Source organism: Tachyglossus aculeatus, chromosome 7 (assembly GCF_015852505.1).
Source record: "Tachyglossus aculeatus isolate mTacAcu1 chromosome 7, mTacAcu1.pri, whole genome shotgun sequence".
Lineage (NCBI taxonomy): Eukaryota > Metazoa > Chordata > Mammalia > Monotremata > Tachyglossidae > Tachyglossus > Tachyglossus aculeatus.
In genome coordinates, this window is record NC_052072.1 from 27,754,028 (window position 1) to 27,764,238 (window position 10,211).

Consider the following 10,211-nt stretch of genomic DNA (forward strand, 5'->3'; position numbering starts at 1 on the left):
TATTATTATTATTATTACCCCAGAGCTTAGAACAGTTCTTGGCACCTACTAAGCACCTAGCAAATTCCGTAATTAATATTATTATTTCCCCCTCTAAGAAGAAAACCAGATTCCCAGGTTTGTTAGAGCCTCCCTTCTTCTCTCCTCCTCCCTGCCCCCATCTCTTCCACCCATCTCTTCCAAGGCCCAGATTCTCTCACCTTGGAGCCTGCTGCTGGCCCCAAGGCTTTTTGAGTCTCTGAAGTGACAGGCACTGACGTGGCAGCCTGACCTCAGTTCCCAGAGCCTCCCACTCTTCCCTCCCCTTTGGCGGGCTCCCAAGCCCAGCCCACCTCCTCTACCAGGCCACCTACTTGGGAAGAGGAGGAAGAGAAGGAACAGGAGGAGGAGGGGGTCAGGGAGAAGAAGAAAGACAAAGAGGTGGAGAAGAAGGAAGCAAAAGAGGAGAAAATCTGACTGGCTTTCAGGGGCTCCAGAGTCGGGGGAAGGAGGAGGGCCGAGATGTGGGGGCTGGGAAAAATCCCGACGGGAAATCAGGAGGCTGTGTTGGCCTTTACCTTCTGAGTCAGCAGCTCACTGACACCCCAGGGCTGGGAGAGCCCAGGGCTTACAAACAGAGGCTCTGTAGACTCTTTTATCTGGATTTTTCAGTCTCTTGTGTAGCTTCCAGCTCATTCCTCCTCAGAGTCAAGATGAGTCGCCCATTCAGGGGAGGAGGAAATGGAGTCCCAGAGAGGGCAGGCCCTTGCTTCAGGTCACACAGCATATCCAGAAGGGAGCCTAACTCCCAGCTCACAAAGCTGAAAAAGAGAGGGAGGGAGAGGGAGAAAGAGAGGAAGGAAGGGAGAAAGAGAGAGAGGGAGAGAGAGATAGAGAAACAAAAGGGTGTAAGCATCAGTGAAGTAAAAAGAACTTTTCATGTGTAGACCTATTGACCCTCATGGAATCCAGCCCAGAGAGATGACAATCAAGTTCTCTGAAATTCCCCAGTAGTAGGGAGTGTCCTCTCTCATCTTCTTTTCCCAACAGTGGGGAAGGCTACTGCTCAATTTTAAATAGCAGCCAAGTGCCACCGTGGAGCTGGCTTGGTTTCAGGCAGGATGGGAAGGAAATGATTCCAGTTTCTTCTGGGCCCGCACTCTGCAGTGGAGGCAAAATAGGAAGAAAGCACCCCACACTTCAGCAGGAGGGATTCAGAATAGACTTCCTGACAAAGAAGGATGGATGAGAAGCAGCGTGGCTCAGTGGAAAGAGCCCGGGCTTTGGAGTCAGAGGTCATGGGTTCAAATCCTGGTTCCGCCACTTGTCAGCTATGTGACTTTGGGCAAGTCACTTAACTTCTCTGGGCCTCAGTTACCTCATCTATAAAATGGGGATTAAGACTGAGCCCCCCGTGGGACAAGCTGATCACCTTGTAACCTCCCCAGCGCTTAGAACAGTGCTTTGCACATAGTAAGCACTTAATAAAATGCCATTATTATTATTATTATCATTAGTATGAGGAAAGCAGCATGGCATAGTGGAAAGAGTACCGACCTGATAATCAGAAGGCCCGAGTTCCAACCCTGGCTCTGCTACTTACCTGCTGTGTGACCATGGGCAAGTCATTTAGCTTCTCTGGACCTCAGTTTCATTGTCTGTAAAGTGAAGATTAAATACTTTTCTTCCTCCCCCTTAGACTATGAGGCCCTTGTGGGACAGTGATGGTGTCCAACTTCATTCATTCACTCATATTTATTGAGCACTTACTGTGTGCAGAGCACTGTACTAAGCACTTGGGAAGTACAAGTGGGCAACATATGGAGACGGTCCCTACCCAACAACGGGCTCACAGTCTAGAAGGGGGAGACAGACAACAAAACAAAATATGTATCTACCTCAGTGCTTAGTGCCTTGCTCAACACAAAACAAGCCTTAACAAATATTATTATTATTTTTATTATTAATAATAAGGCTGAGGGAGGAGGCAGAATCTCCTCTGATTTTCATTAAACACTCCTGGGTTGGTTGAGTGCGGTTCAGCCTGGAGGTAGTGGTATTGGTATTATTATTATCATTATTAAATAATAATGGCATTTATTAAGCACTTCCTATGTGCAAAGCACTGTTCTAAGTGCTGGGGAGGTGATCAGGTTGTCCCATGGGGGGGCTCACAGTCTTAATCCCCATTTTACAGATGAGGTAACTGAGGCACAGAGAAGTTAAGTGACTTGCCCAAAGTCACAAAGCTGACAATTGTCCGAGCCAGGATTTGAACCCATGACCTCTGACTCCAAAGCCCGGGCTCTCTCCACTGAGCCACGCTGCTTCTCATAGTAAATGCTAACTATGTATCAAATACTATTCTTAGCTCTTGGATAGAAACAAATTAATAAGGTCAAATATGATCCCTTTCCCACATGGGGCTCACAGTCAGGGGGGAGAACAGGAATTGTATCCTCATTTTACAGAAGAGGAAACTGAGGCACAGAGAAGTGAAGTGACACACGGCAGACAATGTCAAAACATAGGACTTCTGACATCCAGGCCCGTGCTCTAGGCCTCGCTGCTCTTCATGGAACAAAAATGATTCTATAATTCGATTCTATAATATAATGATTCTTCTACAATTCTAGTTATTCTAAAGATTTTGACACCTGTCTACATGTTTTGTTTTGTTGTCTGTCTCCCCCTTCTAGACTGTGAGCCTGTTGTTGGGTAGGGACCGTTTCTATATGTTGCCGACTTGTACTTCCCAAGCGCTTAGTACAGTGCTCTGCACACAGTAAGCGCTCAATAAATACAATTGAATGAATGAAAAATGAAGGGTTGGGGGAAGAGTGGGAGAGGGATGCTTTCGGAAATCAAATTAAAGCACCCCAGATGCCAATTCCTGGGAATCCAACCCCTCAGCTTCCCTCTCCAGGTTGACTTCCCCAATAGGTGGGGGGCACCTTGGGAGAGACTGCCTCGTTGGGAGTTTATTTTATTTTGTTAGTATGTTTGGTTTTGTTCTCTGTCTCCCCCTTTTAGACTGTGAGCCCACTGTTGGGTAGGGACTGTCTCTATATGTTGCCAACTTGTACTTCCCAAGTGCTTAGTACAGTGCTCTGCACACAGTAAGAGCTCAATAAATACGATTGATTGATTGATTGATTGGGAGTGTTCCCTCTGCGGAAGTGCAAAGGAGATAGGAGAGAAAACTTGAATAAGCAGATGAGAGAGTCTCACTGGCGTGTCAGTGAGACTCACTTCCTATCTTTGCCTTCCTCCCTGGCTGGGAGGCTGGTTTGCCCTGGTTTGTCTTGGATTATCTCAGGTTGAGGTGCCGACTGCCCATCTGAGGACCTCCATAGAGAGGTAGACTGAAGTAAAAGCAGGAGACGAGGTGGGTCAGTTCACCGGAAGCAGCGTGGCTCAGTGGAAAGAGCCCGGGCTTTGGAGTCAGAGGCCATCGGTTCAAATCCCCGCTCCGCCACTTGTCAGCTGTGTGACTTTGGGCAAGCCACTTCACTTCTCTGTGCCTCAGTTACCTCATCTGTAAAATGGGGAATTAAGACTGTGAGCCCCACGTGGGACAACTTGATCACCTTGTAAACTCCCCAGCGCTTGGAACAGTGCTTTGCACATAGTAAGTGCTTAATAAAAATGCCATTATTATTATTATTGGAAGCCATTGTCTCAGGAGTCAAAAGAGCCTCCAGCCCAGGCCCCAACCTAAAAGGAGCCAGTCATTCATTCATTCAATCATATTTATTGAGCACTTATTGTGTGCAGAGCACTGTACTAAGCACTTGGGAAGTACAAGTTGGCAACATATAGAGATGGTCCCTACCCAACAGGAGGCTCACAGTCTAGAAGATAATGTTATTTGTTAAACGCTTACTATGTGCCGAACACTGTTCCAAGCGCTGGGGTTGATGCAAGGTTAACAGGTTGTCCCACGTGGGGCTCACAGTCTTCATCCCCATTTTACAGATGTGGTAACTGAGGCCCAGAGAAGTTAAGTGACTTGCCCAAAGTCACACAGCTGACAAGTGGCGGAGTTGGGATTCGAACACATGACCTCTGACTCCCAAGCCCAGACTCTTTCCACTAAGCCACACTGCTTGTCAGCACATCACCCTACTGACCACAGCAGGGAACTCACTTTCACCAGCGGGACTCCCCCTAATAATTTGTCGGGGGCAACAGGACTGCCTCTTCATGCATTCATTCGATCGTACTTATTGAGCGCTTACTCAGTGCAGAGCACTGTACTAAGCACTTGGAAAGTACATTATAGCAAATAAAGAGAGACCATCCCTGCCCACAATGGGCTCACCGTCTGGGGGAGGGGAGGAGGAGAGGAGGAGAGGGGCTCTTGTGTTCCTCCCAGCCCCTTCCAGTCAATCAATCAATCAATCAATCGTATTTATTGAGTGCTTCCTGTGTGCAGAGCACTGTAATAATAATGATGGTATTTATTAAGCACTTACTATGTGCAAAGCACTGTTCTAAGCGCTGAGATGAAATGCCAAAACCCGGGATCGAACCAGGGACCTTTAGATCTTCAGTCTAACGCTCTCCCAACTGAGCTATTTCGGCCCCACACTGTACTAAGTGCTTGGGAGAGTATAATATAACAATATAACAGACACATTACTGACCTATGTGAAGAGGAAGCAGAAACCCGGAGATGACACATGGCACTGCCAGCTCCCTAGGGAATACGAGTCCAGTGAAAGGGTGGAAAGGGGCTTGGAGAAACAGGAGAGTTCCTGAAAGGAGACAGAAATCCCAGCAGATATCCCGAAAGCTGGAGCTGGTGATGCCTGCTTGTATTCCAGGCCGGGCTCTCTGTTCCCCGGCCTGGTCTGAGTCAGCAGCGGTGACTCCAAAGCCCTGGGGCCTCGGAACCAGCCACGGGAGTGCCACTGCCAGATTGTAATTTAGGTTGTTTTTGCAGATCTTTGCCCCTGACTGGCTGGCCCTGCCTGCTGGTGTGATCTCTAGACGGTAACCTCACCAGACTGTGAACTCATTGTGGGCCGGGAACACGCCTCTTTTGTATTGCACTCTCCCCAGCACTTACTACAGTGCTCTGCACAAGCATAAACATTCAATAAATACCACTGATTGATGGAGAGGACCTGGGATTAAAGATAGCTCGGGGTGGAAACACACACACAGATTCACACTCCCATTAACACATTGAGACAGTGGCCCTATACTAACCCACACATACAAAGAAATTCAGCTGCATAGAGACGCATTAGCATACACACTCACACATGAACATGCCCAGTCACTCCCGAGGACAAACCCACATCCTGGGTTCTTCCCAACCCAATTCATTATTAATGAGTCAAGGGTGACCCTTAAACCTTTGGGGTGGGTCTGCTGGCCCCTAGTCCCTGAACCTGGGGGGTGAACAGTTGAGGGAAAAGCTGCTGACACCACCTCACTTTGCCCTGACCCTCATCCCAAACCCGGCACCTCCAGGGATAAACCATGGGAAAAGTGAATAGTTTCCCTGTTTCTCATCAGTCAGGCATGGAAGTCAATCAATCAATCATACTGTCTCTATATGTTGCCAATTTGTACTTCCCAAGCTCTTAGTACAGTGCTCTGCACATAGTAAGCGCTCAATAAATACGATTGATGATGATGATGATGATTTATCGCACGCTTACTATGTGAAAAGCACTGTACTAAGCACTTGAGGTAACAGAATTGGTAGACACATTCCCTGCCCAAAATGAGCTTACAGTATAGAGGGGTAGACAGACATTAATATGAATAAATAAATTACAGATAATAATAATAATGATGATGGCATTTGTTAAGTGCTTACTATATGCCAAGCACTGTTCTAAGCAATGGCGGGGGGGGGGGATACAGGGTGATCAGGTTGTCCCACGTGGTGGGGCTCACAGTCTTAATCCCCATTTTACAGATGAGGCAACTGAGGCCCAGAGAATAATAATAATAATAATAATATTTATTAAGCACTTACTATGTGCAAAGCACTGTTCTAAGCGCTGGAGAAGTGAAGTGACTTGTTCAAAGTCACGCAGCTGACAAGTTGCAGAGCCGAGATTTGAACCCATGACCTCTGATTTCCAAGCCCGGGCTCTTTCCACTGAGCCATGCTGCTTCTTGACCGTAAGTGCTGTGGGACCAATGGAGGGGTGAATAAAGGGAGAAAACACAAGTTCAAGGGTGACACAGAAGGGAGTGGGAGGAAAGAAAATGAGGGTTTAGTCAGGGAAAACCTCTTGGAGGAGAGCACACAGAAATGGGAGAGGTGAGCTGAGCTATCCATGGGGAAAATGCCGTTCCACCTTCCCTCTTTTCCCAAAGCAGGCCCCAGCACTATCCCTTTCCAGAAGAACTGGGCAGCAATCTCTCCTCACCCCACACTGAGAAGGTCTTTGTGGGTACGTGCAGGTTTGTGTGTGCAGGTGGAGGGGCAGGGCTCTTATCCTGGTTTTTGGCCTTGGCTTAAGTCAACAAGCAACAATTCAAATCCCAGAGACTGGCTGTTCATCAGCTGCCCCCTGCATTCATGCATTTTTTTTTAATGGGATTTGTTAAGTGCTTCTTATGTGCCTGGCACTGTAATAAGCGCTGCGGTAAATACAAGCTTATCAGTTTGGACACAGTCCTCTATCCCACATGGGGCTCACAGTCTGAATCTCCATTTTACAGATGAGGTAATTGAGGCACAGAGAAGTTAAGTGACATGCCCAAGGTCACACAGCAGTCAAGTGGCAGAGCCAGGATTAGTACCCATGTCATTCTGACTCCCCAGACCGTGCTGTACCAACTAGGCCGCACATTTCTCTCCCTCTGACTGGCTGGAATCCTGACATTTTTAAAATCCAAGAACCAGTGCAGAAAATGATAATTGACACTGGGGCAGAGACTGGCAGGAGAGGAAAGGAGAGAGAGTAAGTGCGTGAGAGAGAGGACAATAATAATAATAATAATGATAGAACTTGTTAAGTGCTTACTATGCACTGGGATAGACACAAATTAAGCAGATTGGACAAAGTCCCTGTCCCACATGGAGCTCACAGTATTAATCCCCATTTTACAGATAAGGTAACTGAGGCCCAAAGAAGTTAAGTGACTTGCCCAAGATCAGAAGGTAGACATGTGGTAGACCTGGGATTAGAACCCATGTCCTTCTGACTGCTAGGCCTGTGCTCTATCCACTAAGCCACACTGCTTCTCTATGGTTTGAGGTGGTTTGAGAGAGAGAGTGACCCACCACTGGGCATGCAAATGCCCGCTGTCAGGGGGAAAATCAGTTGGTTTGCAAAAAAGCAGATATCACCACCTTTCGAAGCTTTCAAATAGAGCTCACTATTCCGGATCCCAAGAGAATGTTGAGGCAGGATGGGAGCAGCCAGGGTCAGGGCTGTGGGTGAGCTCTAGACTCCTCTCAGCCACGCCACGCCAGCTCTCAGGGCAGAGAGCAGACCCAAGAACCCCCCCACCCACCACTGCTGCTGCCGCTCTCAGTCCCATTTCCAGCTGGACCCTCCTCCCAACCTTCCCAGAGGCGGCCCAGGAGTAGCCAAAGCAGGGTGAAGTCCTGCTGATTATGGAGTCGAATCACTTGGGGTTTGGGGTAGGGGAGACAGATACCCACCTCTGTTCCTCAGCCTCACCCCCACCAGCCTGTGGTGGGGTGGTTCCAAGCCTTTCTCTACTTCTCCTGCCTTCAGCCCATAATTTTCATCATCATCATAATAATAATGGCATTTATTAAGCGCTTACTATGTGCAAAGCACTGTTCTAAGCTCTGGGGAGGTTACAAGGTGATCAGGTTATCCCACGTAGGGCTCACAGTCTTCATCCCCATTTTACAGATGAGGTAACTGAGGCCCAGAGAAGTGAAGTGACTTGCCCAAAGTCACCCAGCTGACAATTGGCAGAGCTGGGATTTGAACCCATGACCTCTGACTCCAAAGCCCGCGCTCTTTTCCACTGAGCCACGCTGCTTCTCAGTTATGCACCCCTCTGTCCCCTTCGGTACAATGCTACCACATTAGTACAATCACTCATCCTATCCCAACTGGATTACTGCACCAGCCTCCTTTCTGATCTCCCAACCTCCTGTCTCTCTCCACTTCACTCTATACTTCACTCTGCTGCCTAGATTATCTTTCTCCAGAAACGCTCTGGGCATGTCACCCCTGTCCTCAAAAATCTCCAGTGGTTGCCTATCAACCTCCGTATCGAGCAAAAGCCCTCCATCACCTTGCCCCTTTTTACCTCACCTCCCTTCTCTCCTACATCTCAGCCCGCACACTCTGCTCCCCTTCCTCTAACCTTCTCATTGTGCCTCGTTCTCACCTGTTCGGCTGTCGACCCATGGCCCACATCTTACCTCTGGCCTGGAATGCTCTCCCTCCTCAAATCCGCCAAACATTCACTCTTCCCCCTGTCAAAGTCCCACTGAAAACTCACTTCCTCCAGGAGGCCTTCCCAGACTAACCCCCCCTTTTCCTCTGCTCCTCCTCCCCTCCCCATTGCCCCAACTGGCTCCCTTTGCTCTATCCCCCCCACCCCACAGCACTTGTGCATACTTTTACATATTTACAATTATAATTCTATTTATTTTTATAAATGATGTATATATATCTACAAGACTTCTATGAGAAGCAGCGTGGCTTAGTTGAAAGATCACGGGCTTGGGAGTCAAGAGATCGTGAGTTCTAATTCCTTCATTCAATTGTATTTATTGAGCGCTTACTGTGTGCAGAGCACTGTACTAAGCACTTGGGGATTACAAGTTGGCAACATATAGAGACGGTCCCTACCCAACAGTTGGTTCTAATCCCAGCTCCTCCGTTTTTCAGCTGTGTGACTTTGGGCAAATCACTTAACTTCTCTGTGCCTCAGTTCCCTCATCTGTAAAATGGGGATTAAGACCCAATTATCTTGTCTCTACCCTAGCGCTTAGAACAGTGCTTGGCACATAGTAAGCACTTAACAAATGTCATTATTATTATTATTATTTTATAATGATGCTACTGATGCCTGTTTACTTGTTTTTATGTCTGTCTCCCCTCTTCTAGACTGTGAGCCTTTTGTGGGCAGGGATTGTCTCTGTTGCTAAATTGTACTTAGTACAGTACAGCGCTTACTACGTGCCAGGGACCATACTAAATGCTGGGGTAGATGCAAACTGACCAGATCGGACACAGTCCACGCCACACGTGGGGCTTATGGTCTTTAATCCCCATGTTACAGATGAGGGAACTGAGGCCCAGAGAAGTGATGTGACATGCCCAAGGTCACACAGCGGACAAGTGGCGGAGCCGGGATTGGAACCCAGGTCCTTCTGGCGCCACGGCCTGGGCTCTAGCCACTAGGCCACACCGCTTCTCCTCTGCGGCATAGGAAGAGCACTCTACCACACGCTTCGGCGAGTAGGACGGAATCGGTCGGACATGGTCACCTCCCGCAAGGATATGACGGCCTTCCCAGACTGAGCCCCCTCCTTTCTCTCCCCCTCCTCCCCCTTCCCATCCCCCCCGCCTTACCTCCTTCCCCTCCCCACAGCACCTGGATACGTGTATATATGTTTGTACGTATTTATTACTCTACTTATTTATTTTGTTTGTACGTATTTATTCTATTTATTTTATTTTGTTAATATGTTTGTTTTGTTGTCTGTCTCGCCCTTCTAGACTGTGAGCCTGCTGTTCGGTAGGGACCGTCTCTAGATGTTGCCAACTTGTACTTCCCAAGCGCTTAGTACAGTGCTCTGCACACAGTAAGCACTCAATAAATACGATTGAATGAATGAATGCTCTGCACACAATAATCACTCAATAAATACAACTGAATTAATAAACAGAGCCCTGGCTCAGAGTCAGCCGCTCCAAAAGAAACAAGGCTGGGCTTAAAGAAGCCAGCCTACTGGCAAGGAGGAATTTAATATAAGTGGGAACGCACTCCCTCTTCTGGTCTGTCAACCCTCCAGACTACTGAGACTCGTGGCCGGGAAAATGGAAAAATAGAAAAAACTCAGAGGACTTTGGGAGTCACACAATCTGCCTGTCCAGGAAAAGTTCTTTATTCATCATTGTCATCAGCAGCAGCAGACTCCAGACTGTAAGCTCATTGAGGGCAGAGAACGTTTCTGCCAACTCTGTTGTATTGTACTCCCAAGCCCTTAGTTCAGCCCTCTACACACAATGTGTTCAATAAATGTGATTGATTGGTTGGTG

At 47.9% G+C, this 10,211-nt stretch overlaps 1 non-coding gene across 1 annotated transcript; it reads right to left on the minus strand.

Annotated features, from left to right (window-relative positions):
* Positions 1–4,493: 4,493 nt before the first annotated feature.
* On the minus strand, positions 4,494–4,566 carry TRNAF-GAA. The gene has a single exon. It is a non-coding gene; the product is annotated as a tRNA-Phe (tRNA).
* Positions 4,567–10,211: the final 5,645 nt, after the last annotated feature.